The sequence below is a fragment of the Eulemur rufifrons genome, chromosome 4 (assembly GCF_041146395.1).
Source record: "Eulemur rufifrons isolate Redbay chromosome 4, OSU_ERuf_1, whole genome shotgun sequence".
NCBI lineage: Eukaryota > Metazoa > Chordata > Mammalia > Primates > Lemuridae > Eulemur > Eulemur rufifrons.
This window is the reverse complement of record NC_090986.1, coordinates 67,731,874-67,759,004: the sequence shown is the minus strand read 5'-3', so window position 1 is coordinate 67,759,004 and position 27,131 is coordinate 67,731,874. Positions and strand designations below refer to the sequence as shown.

The 27,131-nt window shown below is 38.5% G+C and overlaps 1 long non-coding RNA gene across 1 annotated transcript; it reads right to left on the bottom strand.

The window, feature by feature from the left end:
* Positions 1-386: 386 nt before the first annotated feature.
* On the bottom strand, positions 387-18,081 carry LOC138382735 (uncharacterized). Its single transcript, XR_011233471.1, has 4 exons — positions 18,001-18,081; positions 11,627-11,770; positions 2,823-2,874; positions 387-433 (listed from the first exon to the last, which is right to left on the bottom strand). It is a non-coding gene; the product is annotated as an uncharacterized lncRNA (long non-coding RNA).
* Between the last annotated feature and the right edge of the window lie 9,050 nt (positions 18,082-27,131).

Sequence of the window (27,131 nt, the reverse complement as noted above, 5' to 3'; positions counted from 1 at the left end):
AGGGAATCTGATTGTTTACTAAGGAATTGGATGCTAATAACTAAGGGTGACAAATACACTAACGGGAAGAAGTAACTCTCCTGTGACGAGCTCCTCTTTATCCACCTCAATCAAGAAAAGATAGAAAGTTATTTCCAAATGCTACAGTGACAAGATTTAGAAACAATGCCCCCAAAACACTCTCTGTGGCCATTCTCACAAATGTCAATGTGTCTTTTTAATTGTCATCTATTTCTGCAGCATATGCATGTTTGTGTATGTATGTGTGTTGATAGGAGGATGTCTGTATGGTTATTTATATATGCATGTGCATAACGCTGTATATAATATATCTGTACACACATACATAGATCTTCATTTATCTATTTATAACTCACCTTCTATGGGGGGGGGTACTCCAGTGATTACTTCTGTTAGTTCATCCAGGTTTTGACTAAGAGAGTAGACAAGAAAACAGACAGATATAAGACATAATTCTAAATTTACTTTTTTTGGGATAAATAAGTACAGTTACTCTAGTCATGGACTGATTGATTTCTCAATATTCATGCGTGTCACTAATTGAATGTAACAGTTCATTTTTTAGTAGAAATGAGGCTTTTTGTGCTATTAATAAATATCTTAGGCCTGTGAAATAGTAATGCTTTCAGAGTAAAGTAAAATATAGCTCCTTATTACTCTCCTAATCTCAATGCGTTATAGACTCTCTGCCTGAGTCAGGGGCTCCATCTAATATCACAGTCGGCTGGAGTTTCGGACACCAGCCTTTCATGGTAACAGAGCTCTTGAGGGTGAGGAACACATCCAAAGTCTACTAGCTTCATCTTTTCTGCTTTGGGCTCTATTGCTCCATTTCACTTTACCTCTTCCTTGATGCCAGTTAGGATTTCTCCTCACTTGTTCCTTATTAATGTTAAATTTAGAACCCCCACCCCTACCCCCCAATTACTGAAATTCTAATCCCTGTAACTCATGATGTAACCTTATTCTCAAATAGAGTAATTGCAAACTTGTGTAGTCAAGATGGAAGTCCTACTGCTGTAAGGTAGGACCCCTAATCCAGTATGATTGGTATCCTCATAAAGAGGGAAAATTTGGACACAAATGCACACACAGGAAGAATTTCATGGGAAGATGGGGGTAGAGATCTGGGTGAAGAGTCTACATGCCAAGGAATGCCACAGATTTCTAGCAACCAGCAAAAGCTAGCAAAGATGCATAGAACAGAGTCTGCACTACAGCCCTCAGAAAAAGCCAACCCTGCCGACACCTTCATTTCGGACTTCTAGCATCTAGAACTATGAGATAATAAAGTTGTGGTGTTTCAGCCACTCAGTTTGTGACACTTTGTGACGGCAGCCCTAGAAACTACTATAGCCCTATCTAGTAGAGTCTCCTATGCAGGCAATCCGATGGTTTTCTAATAGTTTTGACTGGTAGCCCCTTGGGTAGGAGGCAGTGGTCTGCTTCCTTCTGACCTTGTTTGACCTGTGGTAAGAAGGAAAAGCTTGCCTTGCCCAAATTATCCAAATTTGCCCTAGCCCTGGCAGCCCCATTGCTGAAAATGTACAGCTAATGTGCAGACATACTATTTAGTTAAGTGGCAGAGTGAACTCTTCACTGATGGCCCATGATCAAAAAAAATTCTAGAAAATGGAAATTCAGGGTAATTTGAAGAACTATTTTATTCATCAGTTGCCTCCTTTGTTTCCCATGTAATCTTTGTTCAGACATCAACAAATTGCAACAGTGAGCAGTAGTACTTTGGTAGTACTTTCCCTCCAACATTTACAAAGCTGGTGAATGGTTATATAATTGGGCAAGAGAGAGGCAGAAGAAAAAAATCTCCTGAATATTTCTGCAGTTCAGACACAAGCAATTTTAAGAATGTATCGTTTCATTACAATGAGTCCATTATAAAATGCGTTCAGATCAGGGCAACAGGAAGTACTACAGGTGAGATTACTTATAAACAAATCAAAATTAAATCTCAGTGAGCATGAAGAGGCCTTTAGTCAGCAAAACATGTTTGCTTTTATCAGTCCCATCTGCTCATAGACAAAGTCTACAAAACTGGGAATCAGGCAATATTCAGGGATAATGAGAAAGAACTACACTGAAGAGTAAGCAGCATTCTGTATTCCTCTGTTAAGAAACTTCCAGTAAAGTTACTCTCTTCTAAGGCTGTCACATTTTAAAACTAAAAGAGCATTTATTTCCATATAAATGGAATTTTTTTCAAATATGACACTTGTCTGACAATTCAATTAGAATCATAATAGTACTCTCCCCCTCATACATTTCGATATCTTTCTAGTTTCCTTTTTCCTTCTTGCCTCAGCACTATCTCTGTCTTCCTAAAGATCCATCAATGGATCTCTCCCTCTAAACTTCAAACTGACTGACTCATATGAAGTAAGATAGTCAATGTCTTCGTCAACATCATCGAACCCAGGGAGTTCTATTTTACTTTAAATATCAACAAATACAAAAACATATAATTGGAAATTTGCCACTTTGAGCCACAATGTGACCAATTTATTTGAACAGCAAAATTCTTTGAGTCTAAAAGATATAGTAAACATGACTTAGCTCACTGGAAGACCTAAATTTTTAGATAGAATTTCAGAATCAGTGTCCTGAAAACTAGTTTCCCATGAAAAATTCTGAAACTGAATTTCACTAATCTTAATTGCCCCCACATCTCTTTCTCTTTCTCCCTCTCTCTTTCCATACCTATATACATATGTATGTGTATGTGTGTGTATATATGCATATGTGTGTGTGTGTGTGTGTCTATGTATAATATATAAAGGCATCACCTTTCACTTGGGGCTCCATCCAAGCTTTCTGATGTTGTTGTGATCATCAGTGCTAAAGGACAGAAATAAATGTACATAGTAAGTAACAATATAAACTCATATACTTACTTATTTTGGCTCAAATTGGCTATAATTATTCTACAAATTACACGTTTGTTGGCCCTAAAACAATTCTCATGTAAATCAGTTATGGGAAACCTAATATTTCATTTGGCCCTAGAAATAAGTCTTTATATATGTTTGAATGAAAATTTTTAAGCCTGTCCAAAGAGTTTAATGAATCAAGATTTAAATAGTTTTTTTATTTCTGAACCTAACCATCACGTGTAACAGCATTTTGAGCTTAAATTTTGCTTCAAATTCAAATTCAGACTGAGTCTCAAGTCCCTCCACCACCTTTGTGCTCTTCATGAATCACAGATATCTTTCCTGCCCCTCAAATAGGATCGAGTAACTGCAAGCTTGAGGCAGGAGCTCCATCCAACGTGATGGTAAGTTTGGGTTTGGAGCACCAGCCTCACATCGTGGCAGAGAACTCTGGAGGGTTAGGAACAGATACAGGGTTTATTAGCTCCTGCCTTTGCATGGAGGGCTTCTCTGCTCCCTGTTCACTGCCACCACCTCCTTGCTTCCAAATAAGATTCTCTCCTCTCCAGGTTCATTCTTTTTTCTTTTTTTTTTTAGACAGAATCTTGCTTTTGTCACCCTGGGCTAGAGTGCAGTGGCATCATCAATAGCTTACCGCAACTTCAAACTCCTGGGCTCAAGCAAGCCTCCTGCCTCAGTCTCCTGAGTAGCTGGGACTACAAGCGTAGGCAACCGCGCCCAGCTAATTTTATTATTTTTAGGAGAAATGAGGTCTTGCTCTTGCTCAGGCTGGTCTCGAACTCCTGAGCTCAAGTGATCCTCCCACCTTGGCCTCCTACAGTGCTAGGATTACAGGTGTGAGCCACCACGCCCAGCCAATTAATCTTGAAATTTAAGTATAAGAAATATAAAAGAAAGTTACAGAACTGTTGAGCCTCCAGGTAATAATGCCAGACATTCAGAAGTTTCTAAGTGTGTCCTGACTGAGGGGAGTGATCAAAGTGAGAGTTTCCATAGTTCCTTTCCTGGTTTTCCTTCAGATAACAATTGCCTTGAGCTGGAAATGAGATATCTCCCTTTCCAACCCTGAAATATCAATAATAAGTACAGTGCGTATGGATACTTATCACATTTATCTCTCCAACCTAACCAAAAAACATGTTTCTCTCTTTTTCTTTAGAAATTAAACTTTCTCAGAAACCAGGTCAAATTTAAGATAAATTCCTTTGTAGTTTGAATAGTCAAGATTTTGATGAACTTAAGTACTTCACTGTTGATGAATATACCTCCAATTCATGCTTTCCTACTGCTCTATTTGGTGGTTCCTAGATAACACACAATATCCCTGCTAGTATTTTAAGACTTAAAAATTTTACAGTATAGAACAGAAAATAATTACAGCAGCAAATCCCCTCACAATATTGTTATAGAAACAGGGATGACGATGGGGCTGATGCTTTACTGTATGACCTCATTCGTTCCTCGCAGGAATCCCATAAAGTCAGTCCTATTATTATTCCCACCATGTTAGAGATGAAGGAAGCAAGGCTTGGGGAGATTAAGTCTATAACTCACTCAAGGAACTGGAACTCCTAACTGCTGTGTTTCACTGTCTCTCCTGCATAAAGGCACATGTTGTCATACCTCAATATGAGGTTTTTATTTTTTTAAATTTTATTTTTTAGCAGGTTATTCGGAAAAACCATGTTGATTAGACTAGATTCCTCCTTATTCTTTTGTATGAACTTTAGTTTTCTTTTCTTTTTCCAAGTTTTTAAAATAGCCTTTTTTTTTTTTTTAAGTTAATAGATGCAATATAGGAACTGAAAAACACAAGAAGCAAAGAACAAAGTCATCCACAATCACAAGCAGTTTACAATTGGACGTGTCCTTCTAGATTCTGACACATACACAACATCCAATGTTATGGGATTGAGATAGTACAATATTCATCATGCTTTTTCACACATCATGAATATTTACCAATCGAAAATCCAAAAGCTACGTGAGTATTTTGATAACCAAGAATACACTACACCAACTCAATCTGTTAGGAAAAAATGTAATCCTGCCTTCTTCATAGAAGACAAAAATGGCAACAGGCCTCTAGATAAAAGTACTGGCAGAGTTCCGATTAAAATACTGCATTCCCTTAATGCTCAATTTAAAATCCAACATAAAGCAACAGAGTACACTAAGTGTAATGTTTCTAAGATAATTCATTATCAGTCTAAAGCATTAACGTATTAGCAAGAAGGTATGTTTCTACTGAATTACTTAATATATTCTTTTTTTTTTTTTTCTTTGAGACAGAGTCTCACTCTGTTGCTTGGGCTGGAGTGAGTGCTGTGGCGCCAGCCTTGCTCACAGCAACCTCAAACTCTTGGGCTCAAGTGATCCTTCTGCCTCAGCCTCCCGAGTAGCTGGGACTACAGGCATGCGCCACCATGCCCGGCTAATTTTTTCTATATATATTTTTAGCTGTCCATATAATTTCTTTCTATTTTTAGTAGAGACGGGGTCTCACTCTTGCTCAGGCTGGTATATTCTTATAATATAGCCAAAAGGGATACACGTACATCAATGGTTATCATCAAAATGTAACCATGAACACATCTGCATACTTCTCTCCTTTCATACTTCCTTCTGCCTCTCTGCTGCCAACCTAATGAACAAGTCCTGATACGCACTGCTCAGAGGTGGTTTAACAATTCCATGTCCAAGATGCATCTCTTCTATCAATTATAACAAAGATACTCACAAATGGCTATTCACTAGTTCTACTTTTTATCATACATTGTCACCTCAAAACATCTCCAAAGCTTAGATGTTGCAAAAAAATGAACTTTGTCCACAATAAACAGATACTTTAGTAAAAATGTACATATAGACGGACGATTATAATCTAAAGCCATCTTCTAGATATGGAGATACTAGCAAAGAGCCCTTCCCTTCACCCTTCCTCTTCCCCCACTCCAGTGACTAAGTACAGGACTAAGTTTAGCTCCAAGAGGTGGATTAACAAACGTCACTCCCAGAAGACAGTCCTTCCTAAAAACAAAAGGACATACATAAAGGGATTATTTAACCACCTCTATTTTTAACATACTTTGAGCATTAGGATTTGTTTATCCTTCAATACACAGCAATATTAACTAAAATGCACATATAGAACAATGGTTAACTAATCTAACTCACTGGCACAGAACCCTTCTCTGCACACTTCCTCCTCCCCTCCCCCCACCACCAGTGACAGCATACTCTCTAAGACATCAAGTTTAACAATTCCATTCCCCAAATGCACCCACTCCTAGGAAATAACAAAAAACACTCAAAGGGTGTTACTTTAGCCCTCTACTTTTAACATATGTTGTGCACTTTTAAACATCTAGAAAGACTAGATGTTTCAAACAGGACTTAAGTTTTTTTCCACTATACACAGTAGCACTGAATGCACACTCATAACAAAAGCTATAATTTCAAAATGTCCTCTAAGTAGGACCATCTAGCCTAGAGCTCTTCCTCTTCCTGCCCTCTGCCAACCCAGTGCACAGGTCTAAGCATCTGTTATGCTTAGAGGGGATTTTAACAATTTCACTTAAGTATTAACAGTCTTTTCTATGAATCTTAACTCAAAGTCTATTTAATGTATTGGTTTACTAAACTCTACTTTTTGTCATACACTGGCAACCTCTTTATCTAGAAAGACTAGATGTTGTAAATTAGGACTCATTCATTCTTTATATACACAGCAAAGTAAAATAAAATGCACAGACATAAGGGACAATAGTCTCGCCTCACCATAACCACATTGGTATAAAGCCCTTTGCACTTTCTTCTCCTTCCTCCCTGAACAGCACAGATACCCTGTACTGCTCAGACAAGTGGTTTGATCAATTTCCAAAAGACAGTATTTCATGAATTTTAACAAAAGGATATCTACAAAATGTGTTATTTACTACCTCTACTTTTAACATACTTTGTGCACTTCTAAACATCTAGAAAGACTGGATGTTTCAGATAAGGACTTAAGTTTGTCCTCTATATACACAGTATATACACATGTATTTACATGTGTTGAATACACACATATAACAATGGTTATAGCTGAAAGTGTTTTGTAAAAAAGAACATTCTGGTCTAGAATCCTTCATTTCTTCCAACTCCTCTTTATCAACAACCCAGTGGATATAGGCACGTGTCACTCAGATGTGATGTTATCATTTCACTTTCAGAAGTCCTTTTCAGAAGACAGCCTCTCTATGAATTTTAACACAAAGTGTACAAAATGTTACACCTTACTAACTCTACTTCTGTCATACATTGGCAACCTCTTTAATATCTAGTAACTAGATATTATAAAATTGGGACTCATTTGTCTAATATATATACAATATATACAATGCAGTAAAGTTAAATGAAATGCACATAACATACAGGGCAATGGATAAGCTGAAATTCTCTAGCATGCACAAGCAAAACACTTTTTGCAATTTCTTCCCTCCCTCCTCCCTCAACCTAGTGAACAAGTATAGACAGTGTACTGTTCACAGAGCTGGTTTAATAATTCCACTTCCAAACAATACTTCCCATCGGTTTTTAAAAGCTATTTACAAAGTGTTATTTTACTACTTCTACTTTTAAATATATCAAGCACTTCTAAATATCTAGAAAGACTAGATATTTCATATAAGAACTTGTCCACTATGTACACAGCACTGTTAAAATTGCACACACATAGCAATGGTTATAATCTGAAGTATCATCTAAATATGACCATTTTGGCCTTGAGCCATTCCCTCCTCATTTCCTTCTCTCTGCCTTATATCCAGTAGACAAGTACAGGCATGTGTAATACTTAGAAATGGTTGAACAAATTCATATCCAAAAGTAATTTACAGAGGACAAGCTTTCCTATGAATTTCAACACAAAGTGTACAAAATGTGCTAATTTTACTAAGTACTTTGTCATACACTGGCAACCTCTTTAACATCTAGAAACTAGATATTGAAAAATTAGGACTCATTTGTCCATTATATACACACAGCAAAACAAAATGCACAAAACATAAGAAAACTGGTATCTGATAATGTCCAAGTATGACCACACTAGCGTATTACCTTTTGCCAATTCCTTCCCTTCCACCTCCTCCAAACCATTGAACGAGTATAGATGGTACTATACTGCTCACAGAGATGGTTTAACAATTCTACTTCCAAAAGACAGTATTTCCTGTGAATTTTAGCAAAAAGATATTTACAAAGTCATATTTTACTACCTCCAAATTTAACATACATCAGGCACTTCTAAACATCTAGGTAGACTAGATGTTTCGGGTAAGGATTTAATTTGTCCACTATATACACAGCAGTTTTGAATAAACTGCACACATCTAACAGTTATAATTTGAAAGTGTCTTTGAAATATGAACATTCTGGCCTAGAACCCTTCCCTCCTCCACCAACCCAGAGGGCTATAATGCTCAAATTTTCAGAAGACAATCTTTCCTACAAATTTAAAAACAAAAATGTACAAAATACATTAGTTTACTAATTCTACTTTTGTCATACACTGGCAACTTCTTTTAACATCTAGAAAGACTAGATGTAAATTAGGACTTGTTTGTCCTTTATATACACTATATACATAGGTAAGACAAAATACACAGACATAGGAGCTATGGTTAATCTTGCCTCACTCTAAGTGCACTGGCTTAGAGCTCTTCCTTCTCCTCCCTCCTCCCCTGAACTCCTCCCTGCACAAACACCACGTGTACTACTCAAGAGGTGGTTTCGCCATTCCCCCCAAAAATTTCGTATGAACTTTAGCAAAAAAGTATTCACAAAGGGTATTACTACTTCTACTTTTAACATATATCAGGCACTTCAGAACATCTAGAAAGACTAGATATTTCAAAAAAGTACTTAGTTTTGTCAGCTATATATACAGTAATGAATAAAATGCACACACAAAACAATTTTTATAATATGAAAATGTCTTCTAAATATGACCAGTCTGGCACAGAATCTTCCCATCCTTCTCAAGGTCTTCCCCTCCACATCCTCTAACCCATTGAACAAACGTGGACAAGTGTCGCTTCCAGAGGTGGTCTAACAATTTCATTTCAAAAAGTCATTTGCAGAAGACATTTTTTCCCTATGATTTCTTTTTAACAAATGGGCATTTACAAGATGTGTTATTTTCTAACTCTACTTTATCATATGTCGGCAACTTCCTTACATCTAGAAGGATTAGATGTAGTAAACGTTTTCTTTTAAAAGGTTGGAGGAAAAGTTGAGAGCAGCTTTTTCATATTATATACTCAGGTCTTCTTCTATAATCAGCCAGTGAATCTTCCCAAAGGGTGGTGGGCATTTCCAAATGTGGTATGTTTTTTTCTTCTGTCTGGTGGCAGAATGCAGACCAACCGCCCGCTAACCGTTCCACCCGTCGTCATCCCGGGCTCCGCTCACCTTCCAGGCCCGTTAAGGCCTTTGTCTGTCGTTGTCAGGACTAAGTAGGGCTCGCCCAGTTGGGACAGAGTGGGCACAGCAAGACCCGGATCTGCGCCGCTCCATGGCCCAAGCAGGTGACCGAGCGTCTACAGATAGGCCTCCGGCCCTCCAAACCCTAACGGCCCTTCACAGCGTTTGGGCGGCCGCCATTCTTCTTGCCCCGCCACACCCACTGGCACCCAAAGGCGCCGCATTCTGGAGGCTTGAAGGGGGCTTCACCCAGGCCGGGCAGGGCTGGCCCAGGAGACCAGGCAGCCGACGGAGTCCGGTCTCAAAGAGGCCACCGCCATCATCAGGCCACCTAGGTGGGGTTGGCAGAGACGTCCGCCGCTGCTTCTTGGCCTGGGCATGGCTGGAGGGCAGACACAGCGAGGGCTCCGGGTGTCTGCAGGGCAGAGGCCGCGGCCCATCCCGGGGCCCCCCAGCTCACCTGGAGCTGGAAGGCCTGGAAGGCCCAGAGAGCCCGGTGGGCCCGCGACTCAATTCAGTTCTCTGCCGGAACTCTGAACTTTAGTTTTCAATAAAACACTTAAATAAACCTTTTACTATACATAGCATGCTGACTTATTACAAACTAAAAATCACATAGCTGTGGGATCTGGGGAATATGTAGTCATATCTATGCTAAAAATCCTTAAAGGCACCTCCTGTCAGCTTGTAGATGTACACTGATTTTTCCCAACATACTTACAGTGATATAAACATACCTGGTATAGAAGAATGGAGCACAGTAAATTTTCTACCCAGATGTAAAATCCATATATTTAAACTTATGAGAAATCACATAATCACATCCTGTAAGACCTATGTTCCATTCTGAAGATATGAGTCTTGGCCTAGCACCAAGAACTGTTTAGCAAGAACGTTTAAGTGAAATAAGCTAAAAATGAAATAGATATGGTATTATTTATGGTTAAGTCTTGTTCCTTAGTAATTATTAAAAGTGACACTGGTATGTTTTATCACTGGTAACTGGAATTACTGGTTTTTTTGTTTTTTTTTTTGAGACAGAGTCTCACTTTGTTGCCCAGGCTAGAGTGAGTGCCGTGGCGTCAGCCTAGCTCACAGCAACCTCAAACTCCTGGGCTCAAGCGATCCTCCCGCCTCAGCCTCCCGAGTAGCTGGGACCACAGGCATGCGCCACTATGCCCGGCTAATTTTTTTATATATATATTTTTAGTTGTCCATATAATTTCTTTCTATTTTTAGTAGAGACGGGGTCTCGCTCTTGCTCAGGCTGGTCTCGAACTCCTGACCTTGAGCGATCCACCTGCCTCGGCCTCCCAGAGTGCTAGGATTACAGACGTGAGCCACCGCGCCCGGCCTCTGGGTTTTAAATCATGTTTTTAACCGAGGACTTAGAACACCCAAGTTTCATCAAATAATGAAATCCAAAGATGTTCTAACAGTAAGTAACATCTTTCCTTAATATGAGACATTATATTTTGGTAGTTTTTATCCCCTTTTAAAATTCTGTGATGCTACAGGAGGGGAAAGGAGCTAACATTTATTCATATGTATTATAGGCCAACTCTGCCAAACAACTCAAATAACTTTATCTAATTCTTCACATTCTTCCAATGAAGTATCTTTAATTTTATAGATAAGGAAAATGAGGCTCAGGAGGTTAAATAATTTCCTCAAAGGCAAAAGGCTATCAATTGTCAGAGCTGGGATCTGTACTAAGGTTTGCACAAGTAAAAAGTCTTTGGTTTTTTAACCCTACCCTCCAAAAGACAGAAACCATAACACTTTAAGCAATATATCTTGCACCTCATTAATGCAATGGTTTTATGACTAGAGGACACAACCATAAGACCTTACAAGTTGCAATGTTCTCCAAATTTAGGTAGAATCTCATACCCAATATTTAATGTCTTAGAAGAGTCCTAAGTAATATCCTGCTTAGCAACTAGAAAACTGTTATCATTTGCATTTCTCAACCTTTTATGTCATAGAAATTCCTGGTGCATTTTTGCCATATAATTTTACTTCTTCATTTTCCTTATCAAATTTCTAGAATTCAGTGAAATTCTAATTCTTTTTAAAAAACCACTGTCAGATTTCTTTTAGGACACCATGAAGATATCTATACAGTGTTCTAAAATTCAGGTAAATATCTATCTAGACTCTAAAACTGAAAATCCGGCAGAAATAATCTCAATCAATAAATTTTATAACCCTTTGAAGTTCATACTTACCTGCTTCATTGTCAATAGGGAACTCCCACAGTTTACCCTCTTTAGTCCACTGGATCATCTCTTCAAACCCATTCTGAAAGGGCTGTTCGTTTACTGTGGCTAACTGCTTGGCAAATTCCACATTTCAAAGTGAAGGTGATGTGTCTGTATGATAAAAGCATTTTACATAAGCAGAAGTCAGGCACTTATATTCAGAATGAAAAAATAATGCTTCTTGCAAAACATTTATCTGTTCAGAATTCAGCAAGTTCCACTTATTCTAAATCAGGGGACCTCTACTCAGCCTGGGTAGATGTGAGGCAGGGCTCATTTTGATTTAAGGTATGGAAAAATCTAGGACTGCTAAATCCAGAACATCTTTCCCTCTCTAGAAAATGGTGCCAGAGAGCCAGAGAGTAAGCATACAGCTGTAAATGCATTCCTAATGCTTAGGCACCCATCAGCAATAATATACACAAGCAATAAAGTAAATCTACAATTAATGTGAAAACAAGCCACACAAACAAAATCCAATAGACTACAAAGCCTGATAACGTTTTCTAAGATCAGCAGTCTTCTCTTGGCTAACATAATTGTCAAATCCTTCATCAAACTTAATCTGATGCTCTGGTCTTGTACTAACTCTGGCTGTAGCAGATCTGGCAACTTTCATATTTGATATTGTGTTACCAAAACTGAAATAATAAAAAGAAATATTAGCTACAGAACAGTAATAAACTTTCTTAAACATAATTGATATCATTTACTTATTATTTCACTTTTATGTACTAATACCACATAAAAGGTTATGCTTAAATAAAAAACGTCACATATTAACATTCACATAAGAGACCATTAAGATTTGTTTACTTCTATCTTTTAAAGATGTTCTTCAGAAATCTTCATTTAAAACATAAAAATATCACTTATGAAAAATTAAGAAACATCCAGAGAAGCTAATAGGAAAGCACAATCAATTTCTGTATGCCTAGCATCTACATTGAGTAAGGAAATTAAAGTTTAGATTTAGTCATTTTTATTTGTTGCCTTGAGTCAACTTGACTGACAGTCCAGATATTTACATTTTTCTTTTAACTTCCTGAGATAAATCTGTTACTCATGCTCATTGAGAATGACTGATACAGATCACTCTCCAAAACGAAGCAATGCCACTACTGACTACATGTGGGCCGCAGCAGCATAACCTGGCGTAAAGCAATGAGAGAAGAGGATAAGTAGAAAGATGTCAGCTCAAACATAAGACTAAGAGGAAAAAGAGAAGGAAACAGGCCTGAAGATTATCATACTGTGCATACCACCAGCAATAACACCAACCAATGATAGAAGGTTCCAAGATATATCTTCTATATATATCACACACATAGTACATCCTCCAATATTTCCAATTTTGGTTTAAATGGAAAAGTGGAACAGTAATGTAAAAAAGCTTACAAAGCAATCTAAGTACAGTATGCTTTTACGTTTTTATGCTTGTCTTATTCATACCTAATTGCAGAGCGGTTTTAAAAATTACCTTTACTGACTCTTTCCAAAGTAGTCAACCCATTTCAACCATTTCTGTAATAGTTATTTAATATTAAATTGCATGATTACAATAAAGAGCACAATGGGTCATAAATAGGTCTGGGAGCTTAATGTCACTCTTGATAATTATTTATATGTGTATGTGTGTATTATTTATTTCTATATATTTAGATATAACTGTTTTGTTTCTAAAAAGAGGAGGGAGAGCTACCTATTATGGGCACTCATTGTTTGAATTAGCTTATTCTTTACCACTCAATTATACTTTCCAGAAGTACTTTTGATACAATGTAGAAACCAAGCAGTTCCATAAAAATGTTAAATCATTCTGGGAAACAAGAATCTACATTATCTGTTTGTTCTGATAAGAGAAGCCAGTGATGAGTATCTTATAACCACACACCTTATTACTTGATTCAATGATGTCACTCATGTACATCACCATTTCATGTATCACTAAAACAAAATACTGCCATTTAACCTCTAACACAATGCTAAGATATCACTGATTGCACTTAGAATCAATCAAATATAATACTCTTTTGACAAGCACAAGTAACTATGATACTCTGAGGAAACCACTAAACTGAAAGCACTGATAATCATTGCTCCAAGGAAGCCATGTAGAATAGTTGTAATCAACATGCTAAAACTCTATCCCAGAAGGAATTTTTAAGATGGAAAATTTCAAAATTTCAAACAAGCAAGTCCTTTGAAGCTATCTTCAAATCAAGATGTAAATGATATTAATTAGCAGCTTAAAGAGACAATTAAATGGCAGTTAGTAACATTGATAAATATGTAGGAGAATGTGTGGAATTCTCAATTAGATCACTTCTCTTTTCCAGTCTCTAGATTGTAGAGAATGGAATAACAAGAAATACTCTTGTTATTTAGATATAAAAGAATAACAACAATAACAGCATTCCACAAGTAATTAGTGGAGTCCCTGTGTTTAGAAGCTGATATTTATTCTTCATTAATTCATTATCTCCCAAATATTCTAATTAGAAATTTTTTTTACTTAAATTACTATCAAAGAATATTCAAATTATAATTCAATTTGCCTCTTCTTTGGAGCATGTTCTGTAGTTCTTTAAAGCCTGCCAAGTGTAGGTTCCAAACTTTTAAGTTGTCTTCTGTTGGGCGGCTTTGTTGTTTGTACATTTACTGTGTTTAGTTCAACTTTCATGCCCTTAATAATATCTAAAAAGTCTTTTTTTTGTATTTTCCTTTACATTATCTTGGCTCTCTGAAGTCTCCTTGGAAATCTCACCAGTTTCTTGCTACAGAACATGTTGTTAGTGCCAAAATATCTTTGGATATCATTTTTTGTCCTGGAAAGATGCATTAAAGAAAAAATTAAAAATACAATGCAAAATAATAAAGCAATAACAAAAAACTGCCATGAATTTAAAAATTTCAAAAATTGAAGCCCTTTCTGTTGGTTTTTTATTATCATCATAATGGCAATAATTTACCATTAACATACACTATGTGCTTTGCCTTGTGCAACATATTTTATGTACATTTTCTCAAACCCACAGCAACTCCATAGGGTTGGTATTAACCCCATTTTGCAAATAAGAAAACTGAAAATCAGAGAAGTAATTTACCCAAGGTCATGCAGCTCAGAGCTCACTAAAACCTAACCCACGGCCCGGCGCGGTGGCTCACGCCTGTAATCCTAGCACTCTGGGAGGCCGAGGCGGGTGGATCGCTCAAGGTCAGGAGTTCGAGACCAGCCTGAGCAAGAGCGAGACCCCGTCTCTACTAAAAATAGAAAAAAATTATATGGACAACTAAAAATATATATATAGAAAAATTAGCCGGGCATAGTGCCGCATGCCTGTAGTCCCAGCTACTCGGGAGGCTGAGGCAGGAGGATCGCTTGAGCCCAGGAGTTTGAGGTTGCTGTGAGCTAGGCTGACCCCACGGCACTCACTCTAGCCTGGGCAACAAAGTGAGACTCTGTCTCAAAAAAAAAAAACTACAAAAAAAACCTAACCCACACTGATGTGCCACAAATGGATACAGGTGTGCTGAGATACTGATTACTTGGCCCTTGGGGTGGTGGGGGAGGAGGGCAGGCCTGGGGCTGCTGGTGGTCCCAAGTCTGTTGCCTCCCTCCATTTACCCCAGGGTTCAGTACAAATATTTTCTATATATTCCATGACATAAAATAGGTTGAGAAACACTACCATGGTTAATAAATGACAATTTATTATTCTCAAACCCAAATCTAACTGTCAAGTCCTTGCTCTTAATATGCTATGATAATACCTCTTTAAATCTCTTCACAAGATACATTTACGAAAAAGAACACCACAAATGATTACATCTGTTTTGGACTTGTGCAAAAGATTTGCTAATTCTAAGTAACCCAAATATCCAATATTATTCTGTGGGGTTAAAAATCTCTTTTGATATTTCATTTTTAAAACCTTTAAAAACTAATTCATGTGTTAGTTTCAGTAAGAAGGTATAATGTATAAAAAGTCATTCGTTAAACATAGAAAACATCTACTCTGTGCTGGGCACTATACCAGGCACTGATAATATATTAGTAATCAAAAATTTTACGGTCCCCACCTTTATGAAGCTAACAGGCTAGAGCACTGCTTCTCAAACTTTTAACATGCATGGGAATTATCTACGCTACTTGCTAAAAACACAGATTCATTGGTCCCACCAAAAAATTCATTCTGATTCAGTATCTCTGGAGAGGGACTGGAGAATCTGTCTCTAATAATCTCCCAGGTGATGCTATTGCCACTGGTCAAAGAACCACATTTGAGTGGCTATGTTATGTTAAGGAACCTGTAGCCTTGGGGCCACATGTGGCCTTCTGGATCCTTAAATGTGACCTTTTGACCAAATCCAAATTTTACAGAACAAATCCTTTTAATAAAGGGGTTTGCTCTGTGAAGTTTGGATTTGGTCAAGGGGCCACACTTAGGGATCTGGAGGGCCACAAGTTCCCCACCCCTGTATTGTTACAATCTTATAGGGCAGATTTTATTATTCCCATTTTACAGAAGAAACTACTGCTCAAAGAAGTTAAGTTAGTTTTGTTCTAAACCTTTACAGGTTATACGAACCACATGGGGAGCTTACTTAAAATACAGACTACTGAGATTCTTAGTTTGTAAGTTTGGAATGGGGCTCAGGGTTCTTCATTTTAACCAAGACTGCAGGTGATTCTGATGAAGTGATCTCAAGATCAGACCCTGGGTTAAATACTATACCAAGTTCTCAAAGCCAGCAACTGGCACTACCAGCCAGCCTAGGGATGCTTTAAGAGAAAATGATAACTTCAAAAAAAAAAAAATAGTGACACAAACTATTAATATTTTCAATCTGCTTATGAAAATGTGAGAGGCTATCACATCAGGCACTTGAAAATTAGAACCAAAAAATGACTGCATAACTAGTATCCTCATGATCAATACACAGGACCTTCATTATATTCAATATATGATACAATCGAGGAAAATGCTCTTATTTTAAACCTGAAAGTTAATATTAAAGGTATTTTAACAGAAAGGTGATAATCAGGGGAATGGATCTCACCTTTAACCTATCCTACAAAGTTTTCTTCCAAGACTGCTATCACAATACAGAGAGCAATCTATATTTACTACAAGGAGATCATGTATAGGAAGTAATTCCATAACACTAAAATAATAAAACTCTAGTCCTGACCTCCTACCTGAGTTTGTTTCCACTGAAAGCATATCATTAGCACAACTGCAACACATCCAAAACCACATTCAAGAGTTCCTATCTCAGACTGACTTTCCATTTTTCACACTTCTGCATTAAACAGATACTATTATTTTTGTATTCTAAAAACTACGACATATTTAAAAATCTCTCAAATTGGCTCCTCATTCTTCTGTTAACATTAAGGGTATCTTAATTCTCCAGCGCAGCCAGTTGCAATCTTTGCTCTCTCTGACCACTCTACCATTATCTCATCATGTCACATCTCACTAATTGTGCCTGTGCAAACTTTCTCCTCCATTCAGCTGATCTTCACCATCCTCACTGCTACTAACCTGCTTCAGCACTGTGCTTAACCAAACTGGCCCCAATTTTGCATGGAATAGTTGCAGTAGAATTAGGTTTTCATAATCCTGCAGTTTTCAAAAGATAAATACCAAAACCCAGCATGCCGCAACTCCATTCCTTTCCTTAGCTAACTTCAGCTAGTGGTCTTCCTTCAGATTTTATCATACTTCTCTTCCAGAAAGAATACCCGGAATTTCTTCTACAATGGCCAGGTGTCCCTATTTGCCCCCCCAGCAATTACTTGTTGACTGAATAGAGCACTCTGTGCTTACCTACACTATCTTAGCGACTACTTCATTGTACGGTACTAGAATTTTCTACTTGGTAAAACTATACGCTCCACGATAACAATACTGCTTTATTCGGGGTTTATAACCGGTACTGGCATTCTGTAAGCGTTTTCAATATTAAACTGAAGAATGAATGGAGGAGGCAGGAATGAGACCATCAAATAAGTCTTGGAAGGCAAAAGGTACCAACTTCGCTTGGATAAAGTGAGAGGAGAAGGAGACAAGAGGAATAAAGCGCGGCATGTAGTAGGAAGAGCCCAAGACCCAGGGGTGTCATCGTAGCTCTATCCAAGCACACTATGACCTTGGGCAACTCATCTTATCTTTCTGGAATTTTTCCCCCCCTGAAACTTAAAGCAATGGCTTCTAATATTCCGCAGAGAATAATATCGACTCCAGGAAACCAGAGAACGATAACTGAATGTGCAGGAAGGGGGATGGCGTTGCCTGAAGACCTGCGGGGTCAACAGCGCTGAAATGCGTTACCTGAACATTCTGTGCGGAGCAGGGAGTTGCCGCCGATGTCTCCGGGCTTCCAGACGACAAAGGGTGGCGGGAAAGGGAGCGAAGTGGTAGGAGCGCCGAGACTCTAGCAAACATCGCTGAGAAACAAATTTAACAAAAACGGAACCGGAATATTTCGTCCCGCTGCCAAACATGTCCCCCGCGCTCTCTTCCGTTCCCTAGCCTGGCGAGTTCCTCTTCCTTTGCGTTCCGGTGGGCAACAGGGGCTGGTAACTGTGTTCCAGTCTCGCCCGCGGCCGGGTGCAGCCAGTCGCCACCAGGTGGCTCCCTCCTCTCTTCAATTGCTAAGGTGGAGTCAGTCCTGTGAGCAGGCGACCGCTCGCTTTGTGAGGGAATACCGGGACCCCGCAGCCGGAAGAGTAGAGCGAATGCTCAGTTCTGATGGGCCTGTAAGATGAGGCAAGGAACTGACGCCATTGGGCGTTGTCTTGGGGGAAAGGGTCCACAGCGGTCATGTTCTCAACATGAGCCACGGCCACCAAAGAGATTAAAAAACATTACCGTGGGACATGCTGCCTGATAAATTAGTTTTTACTTTCAGCCTTTATTCTTGATGTAGAGTCAAAACATGAGACATCTGTTTCAATTTTCAAAAATACCTTTAAAGCTGGCCGTGGTGACTCACGCCAGTAATCCCTGCACTTTGGGAGGTTTGAGGGGGAGCATTGATTTAGGCCAGGAGTTTCAGACCAGCCTGGACAACATTGAGAGACACTCCCTCCCCCTCTAAAGCAAAACAATACCAAAAAAAAAAAAAAAAAAAAAAAAAATTAACCAGGCATGGTGGTCTTGCCTGTAGTCGCAGCTACTGGGGAGGCTGAAGCAGGAGGATCCGTTGAGCCCAAGAGTTGGAGTCTGCAATGAGCTATGATGACGCCACTGCACTGCAGCCTGGGTGACAGAACGAGCGAGACGCTGTCTCTAAAGAATAAAAATATATGCTTTTAAAGACAAAAAGATGCCAGAGAGAGGCTTGGCTTTTTCCTGTCTCTCATGAAGACAGGGAACAGTGGCCCAGAAGTGATGAGGGGTTCCTGAACTTGGAAGTGCATGAGAATAAACCTGGAGAGAAATGTGGACTAAGGGGGCATGTGGGAACCACTAGCCTAGAAATTCTATACTGGCAGTCCAAAGTTAGTAATTTCCTTGTCCTCTCAAAAAATAAGCAAGGTTGGGAAGTAAATTTTTGTGACAATGAAAAAACAGCTTATGCTGAGTCGGTCTCCCTGAGAAAACCTTTGTGACTGAATTCTATACACAGTGCACTTGGGAATGTTTAGTTTGTCTTTTCTTTTGTTTTTAAGCAAACTTTTTTTTTTTAGATTGAAGTATAACTTTGTCAAAAGACAAAATTAAAATGAATTTAGTTTAATGATGTACTTGGCTTTTATTTGTGATTCTAGAATAGGGCAACAATTCCTTCTATAAAATAGAATGAGTGTTCCGATGAGCTGAGCACAGGAGGTTGGCTTTATATAAAGGCAGAAAAGGACTGGAGAAAACAGAAGCAGGGACCAAAAATCAGACTGGTCCTTTCAAAGTTACTTAGCTTGTAGGGTTAAAACAGTGGAGACTTCCTTGTCATGCTGATGCAGGTACACTAGGCCTCTTCTGGTTGGTTGCTGTGAATCTTCTGTTTCTGGAAAACTGATCCCCTTTCAAAGTTCACTTTGATTACTTGGCACATAGCACAAGTGACTCCATTCTGGTTTAGTCTGGTCTTCTGCAGGAAGCTAGCCCAAAACAATGGCTTCCCATAAACTTTAACACTTGAATACAGAAAAGTGCATGGACCATAAATGCGTTGATGAAAATGTGCTTAATGAATGATCGCAGAGTTAATTTGCCCATGTAAACCACCACCTGGATCAAGAAACAGGATATTAGCTGTAAGGCATAATTTTCTTGATCATTTGATATCCAGTGGGCAATCCAGTCCATCCAAATCATATTTAATAGTTACTTCATCTTTTTTCGATTTTTTATGCTCTCAAATGGGTTTTTAAAAAACCAAGATTGTTGACAAAGGAGATTGACATATCCATCTCAATTTCACAGTCTCTCTGGGGGAAAATCCTTCCCAATTATCTTGTTCTTAGTCTACTCTAAGGCAGCACAGCCCCTGTAAATTACCCTACCTGCTGCATGAGGATGAGTAGGCCGTGACCTGTATGAAAGTGCCTGGCTGAGGGTCACAAGTGGAGATTGAAATTTAGCCTTGTTCTCCCACTTGGCTCCTTCAACTATCACTTTCTAATAGAGGCTTTCTTAGAATATCCTGGGTAAAATAGCCTCCTGCCCCATCCAGTCACACTGATAGGAATTGCTATTGTCCATCCATATCCGTTCTCCTCTACCTCTGGAGTCGTAGGTGAACACATGGAAACAAAAATAGACTACACTTCCCAGCGTCCCTTTCAGACAGGTATGTCATGGACTGGAAGTTCTAAATAATAGAATGTTAACAGAAGTGATGTGCTCTTAAAAAAAGGGGTTATGCATTCCCCACAAACTTTTTCTCCTTTCTCCTACTTAGAAAACAGATCAGATGATGGGAGTTGAAGCAACTATAGAACTGAAAGACGAAATATTGCAGAGATGAGGATGACAAAGGCATCCTGCATGTCTCTCCCACCTTCTCCAGACAGTTACAGAGGAAAGAGAGGAACCCCACTTTTACCTTGCTTGAAATTATTATTGTTACTATTATTTTTTTTTTAGACAGAGTCTCACTTTGTTGCCTGGGCTAGAGTGCCATGGCATCAGCCTAGTTCACAGCAACCTCAAACTCCTGGGCTCAAGCAATCCTCCTGCCCCAGCCTCTTGAGTAGCTGGGACTACAGGCATGAGCCACCATGCCTGGCTAATTTTTCTATATATATTTTTAGCTGTGCATATAATTTCTTTCTATTTTTAGTAGAGACGGGGTCTCGCTCTTGCTCAGGCTGGTCTCGAACTCCTGAACTCAAACAATCAACCCGTCTCGGCCTCCCAGAGTGCTAGGATTACAGGCGTGAGCCACCGCGCCCGGCCTTACCTTATATAAACACCAAGGGAAAACCAAGATAGGGCTAGACTAGTTTGAGAGCCTTGACAAACCTTGTGTGTAACTTTTGCATTGGGCTCGTTAGCTCTAGAGGTCCCTTTGCTCTCATTCTCATCCTCCTTTCTGAGGGATATAGTCAGGAGGGTCCCCCATGAGGCAGAGTTACTACTTTGCTCTCTAGCTAGTCATGTTAACAACTGTTGCAGATTATGTTCTGATATGGGCCAGATCCTGTTCAAAATAGCTTTTCATAAATTACCTCTAATTCTTATGACTCCATATTATTATCTCCATTTAACAGATGTAGCTCAGAGAGTTTAAGTAATTTTCTCACACAGCCAGTAAATAGTAGAGGAAGAATTTGAGGTAATATCTATGTAACTCCTAAGCCCATGCTCGTTCTAGTATCTTTCTAAATTTTAGCATTAGATTAAAAATGCAACCTCCACATAATGTCCTTCCTGTGAACTTTGAATCATTGAGATATTCTCTAAAAATAAAGTGCTCAAGCTCTACTATGTATTTTTTCCTTCTTGTTGTGAACCTAGAGAATATGGAATAACTCAAATAATTCTTGCCGGGCTACAGGGGGGAATATTTCATTACCTTATTTTTTATTACTGTCCAATTCCCTCATTTATTCTTAGAGTCCTGGTTTGTAGATAATTAAATCCATTCTTTTCTCTGCTCACAGGTGTGATCTGGGCATCCTCCTGAGGGCTGGAGGCTCAGGAGTCATCTGTACTTTTCCTCTTGTAGATATGAATTTAAACATACCTACAGAGCTGATAGTTAGAGGACTACATTGGCCCAATGACATAAATGTTTCTAATTCAGCGACTAAATTTTTTCTCCCCTACTGAGGTTTGGGAGATTTTCCTTTCTAAATTTTTCAATTTTCTTTAGATCATAATGTGGCTATTTTAATCATGGTGCACTGTGATTGCTTGTTGAAGTCATCAAATCACAATTCCCAGGGCAAGCATTGGAAAAATATCATCGCATTTGGTTCATCTCCTGTCCAATGTTTTCCCAGGGTTTCATATTTGAGCTTCTGTATTTTCTAGCAATAACTATTTTGCAGATTTCCCCATAAAAGAAAATTGGCTGACTCACTTCTTGGTAATATTCCTTAAAGTGTCAACTGCTGTGAAAAAGTTATGTTTTGCAGGCCGGGTATAGGCAGGAAATTGGACATAGTTATATTAAAAGGAAAAAATGTAAAGTAAGAAATCAGAGTGCTGGTTGAAAGAGGTGGCTACCCTTACCGTAAGAGTATATGGATAGATTCTCTCCCTTTTCAGATAAGGTAGGATTAGCATTCAGATCTGGTGATGGACACCTCCTAGGTCTCTGTGTGAAAATTCTTCTTCTGTCAAGGGATTCATCTGAGGGAATATTCTACATAGCTCACCACAGCTGATTGGATTGGGAAAGGCATCTCTATATAATATGGTCAGCAGACTATAAGGGGAGCTCAGAGGAAAATCTCTGCCCATATAGAGAAACATGGACCAACCTGATCATCCCCCTCTTAGAAATCTGCTCAAGGGAGTGTAAAGAAGATCATGTTCTCAGCGGCAGCTCTGGAAGATGAAAGCTCATAAGATAGAGACCAGGTCATGGTGGACCATGAGTGAGCACATGCTCTAAGTGAGAAGAGCTAGAAGGAAACCAACTGGTAGGAGGAGGATGTGTATGTAAGAGCCACAGAGAGGAACAGGTTGAGAGACAGTAGCTGAGTCCTGTTACTAACTGAGGGCTTTGATGAACATGGAAGAACTTGTGCCTGCATCTCTCAGGCGGCCTTTGGTGTGGTATGAAATGGGTTGTGTGTTCCTGGGCTTCTGTGAGGCCTGGTTGACATTAGTGATTCCTGCTTTCTCATTTCCATGTGTATCCTGACAATAATCCATGTTCTCTGAAGCAATCTGGAGACTTTTTAATCTCCTTAACGAGCACATCTAATACTCATTTAAAATATAAAGAGTATTTTTTTTCAGTCGATGTTCATTCTTTTATTGATTAGTACAAGAAGTACAAAGGTCATATCAGAAACATACTTTGAACATAATTCTACTGATATAAAGGGCATAAAGTTTATGCATCCCCCTTTCATTTAGGAGGAATTAATGTTAGATATGTTCTCTGTGCATAAAGGTGAGCCAAGAGAAGGGACAGCGACTGATATATCGTGATTCCTTCTTATCAGATTGAGAATGATCCTTTCAGGAATTAACCATGTTGATGATCAACACTTACCAACACTTACACTTATGGGTTGAAATTATGTTTATTCAGTAAAGTCTAATTTACCCAGCATAGTAAGTTAGAGACTTTAAGAAGAACTGTATACTTCCCAAGATTAGAGCTCCCTTGAGCTTCACACATCAATCTTAGGCAAGGCCATCATAGGCGTAATGCAGGCATGGTGACAATGTGCTCTTATACTTCTGGGGTAGGGAGGAAATAGAGCAAGTGGCCAAGAATATGGATATTGATTCAATACCCAGCTCTACCACTTATTATGCGTTAGCTTGGGCAAGTTATTTAATCTCTAGCTTTCTTTTTTTTATTTTAGTCTTTTTTTTTTTTTTTTTTTTTGAGACAGAGTCTCATTCTGTTGCCTGGGCTAGAGTGCCGTGGCATCAGCCTAGCTCACAGCAACCTCAAACTTCTGGGCTTAAGCAATCTTTCTGCCTCAACCTCCTGAGTAGCTGGGACTACAAGCATGCGCCACCATGCCCGGCTAACTTTTTTTTATATATATATTTTTTTAGTTCTCCAAATCATTTCTTTCTATTTTTAGTAGAGATGGGGTCTCACTCTTGCTCAGGCTGATCTCAAACTCCTGACCTCGAGTGATCCTCCCACCTCGGCCTCCCAGAGTGCTAGGATTATAGGCGTGAGCCACCGCACCCAGCCTCTAGCTTTCTTATATGCAAAATGGAGATGATAATAATATCAAGCATGTAGTGTTGGTGTTGTAAAAATGAAATAAATTGATATGTATTGAAGTGCCTAACAGAATATTTAGCATTCAATAAGGTCTCAAATAAATAGCTATGATGGTAGTGTTAATAGTAGTATATGTTGTACTTGTTGTGTTCGTTGTAATTATTATTGTTGCTCTTGTTGTTGGATATGGTTTGTGGGCCAAATCTGGCCCATAGTCTGTTTCCGCAAATACAGTTTTACTGGAACACAGTCACGTCCTCTCACTTGCTTATTGGCTATGGCTGCTTTCACACTACAACAGTAGAGTTGAGTGACTGTGGCTGACTGAATGGCACCCAAAACCTAAAATGTATACTATTTGGTTCTTTATAGAAAATGTTTCCTGACTTTTAGCACAGTGGAAAGGAAACAGCAAAAGTCCAACAATCACGTAGAGCTGTACTTGAATTTTGATTCTACTCCTTAGCTTGATGAAATTAGTCAAACTTCCCTCTGAGATTCAGTTCCTCACTGGTTGCAATACAACATAGATATGTTATTGTGATTACATGTATGTAAACCCCCAGTACAAAATTGTTTCTCAATAAATATTAATATTAATGTCTTTCTTTTACATACCTTCTTTCTGGTCTTCCTCCTATAGTGAGGAAAGTAGATTGGATGGTTCTGAGTTTAATTTCACTGTTTCAAAAAAATGTCAAAACATTGCTAATTTATGCTTTATATACACATCATTACCTATTTACAAGTGGCTAGCTGTACTTTGCTGGAATTCTTAGAACCAAGCAGGACCACTCAAAGCCATTAGCAACAGAAGCACTTACTTAATTCAAATAACAAATATTCTTATCCAAGGCAGAAATAATTTAATTTGTCTTTTATAGTCATTAAGTCAATTTTCCAAAGTGGAATATTTTATAAGTGCACCCATAGTGTTAATGTTTTATTTATTAAGCTTAGTATAAATTGAGGTAACTTGATATTTGCATTATGATAGTGTATGTCTTCAGTATAATTTTAATTTAGACAAGATTTACTCTTTTTGAGTGGCCCTAAGCTTATGGACTTGGTCCGGTCTATCTGGTGGATGGGTACAGGACCAAATGTGAGTCAGAGCTTCCATATTCTATTTTACAAACATGAATTAATCATAGCCAAGTCCTCTGGTGATTATTTTAGAAGGCTGAGTATAGCATGACATTTTCATGCAAATCACTCTGGCTCTTCAGTCCTGAAAATGTATAGTTGTCTGAATTTTGTCACACTCAGAATCACTCATGAATAGCTAATATCTCCTATTTTCCTGCTAATTCAGAAAAAAAGCCCATCATATCATTTCTATAAATTAAATAGTTATAAATATATTTCATTTTCAGAGTGTCAGAGAGACAAATTATTAAAGGTGTAGATGCTGAACAAATTAAGTTTTTATTTTTACCATTATTTCTTTTTCATTTCCTTTTCTCTTCTTTTTAAGAATTCTTCTTGGTTTGTTTATCTATGTTGACTTACTTCCCATCTTTTAGATATAACCCATTGTGAACCTGGGTCTTAGGATGCAGAACTTTAATAGGGAAGCCTGCAGGTAGGAATATTGAATGTTCTTTCCAATTTTCAGATTTGCCCCTTAAAACTAATTTCTAAACTCTATATTTTGAACGCTTTTGTATTGGCCGTCACAATTCTGCTTTTCACTGGTGTCCAAAGTGGCTGAAACATCAGCATCAGGATGGTGGCATTGCCCCAAGAAAGATCTTATATGCATCTCTCAGGTAGGAGTGTTAAGTTGTCCACATAGTAATTAGGCTACTTTGTGGCAAAGGTGGTGGGCTCAACAAAATACACACGGATTTTGTAAATAGGATAGGATAATCTCCCCACCCAATATCTTATTCAAGTTTTTTAAAAGAGTAATTTCTCTCCCCAGACTTCCCACACTTAATGATGTCTTACGTACAACATACACGTAGTAGGCCCTCACTAACAAACTTGTGGAGAGAATAACTGACTTTGCAGCACCGACTGCTGAACCCAGTTTAAATATATTTTTGGTTATGTGGCCAACACCCTTGATACCACACACTTAAATGGACTTTTATTTCTTCCCTGTCTAATTCTATCTGCTTCCTGGAATCACCTCCCACATAAATAACCTGCCCCCAAGTCTTGACTCTGCCCTTGGGGTTGCCCCAGCTAAGACAAGATTATCTGAATAACAGCATATATTACTTTTCAATATCTAAAATAAATATGGATGGGAAGTACAAATTGTGCTGTTCTCTTGAAGACAGAATAAACACCTTTTTAAGATCTCGTAATATTAATTATAAATAAGAACTTAAGTAACCTTGGCTCACTTTCAACAAAAATCTAGCTCTTAAAAAAGAGATCTTCTCTGCACTATGAATTCTAAATCTATTTGGGCTTTTAATTTTAACCCTTGAAGGAAATTGAACCCAAATAGCAGGAGCACTTGTTCTATGGGAAGCCTGGGGACTACTGAAAAAAGCAGTTTGGTGCCTTGTAGTAGCCATGAATCTGCAGGAGAGAGGCCGACTGGGGGAAAAGTCCTGCAGTAAGATTCATTCATGTTGATATCTGACTCTTGTTCTCATATCTCAGACACCTTTTAGATCATTAACAATGTATCTCATAAGATCTCCATATATAAGATAAAGCTGTCATTGATTTGAAATTTATTTAGAGAATTTAAGAGAACGTGAGAGTTGTGAATGCCAGGATATTCTTTGCACATGAGACTATACCTTGGTTCATCACAGTGTTGCATTTAGATAGGCATAGACCTAGAAGAGACTCCCTGTTGGGATCCTTGATTCTAAGTCTTTTATTATATGCTTGAGGGAAGAGAAGCTGGGTTTCGTCCAAGACCAGGCAATAGCAGCAGACTGGACCTAGGATTCCTGTCTGTCTTTGGCTGCCATTGGGCCACGTGAAAAGAGGCTCCCACTGAGTATGAAGACTTCCTATTATGTGTTGGCTTAAGTGGACACACTAGGGTTAATAATAAAAAGGAAAAACAGAGCTAAGACTGGTGTCTATGCCATAAAAGGAAAAAGAAAGAAACCAT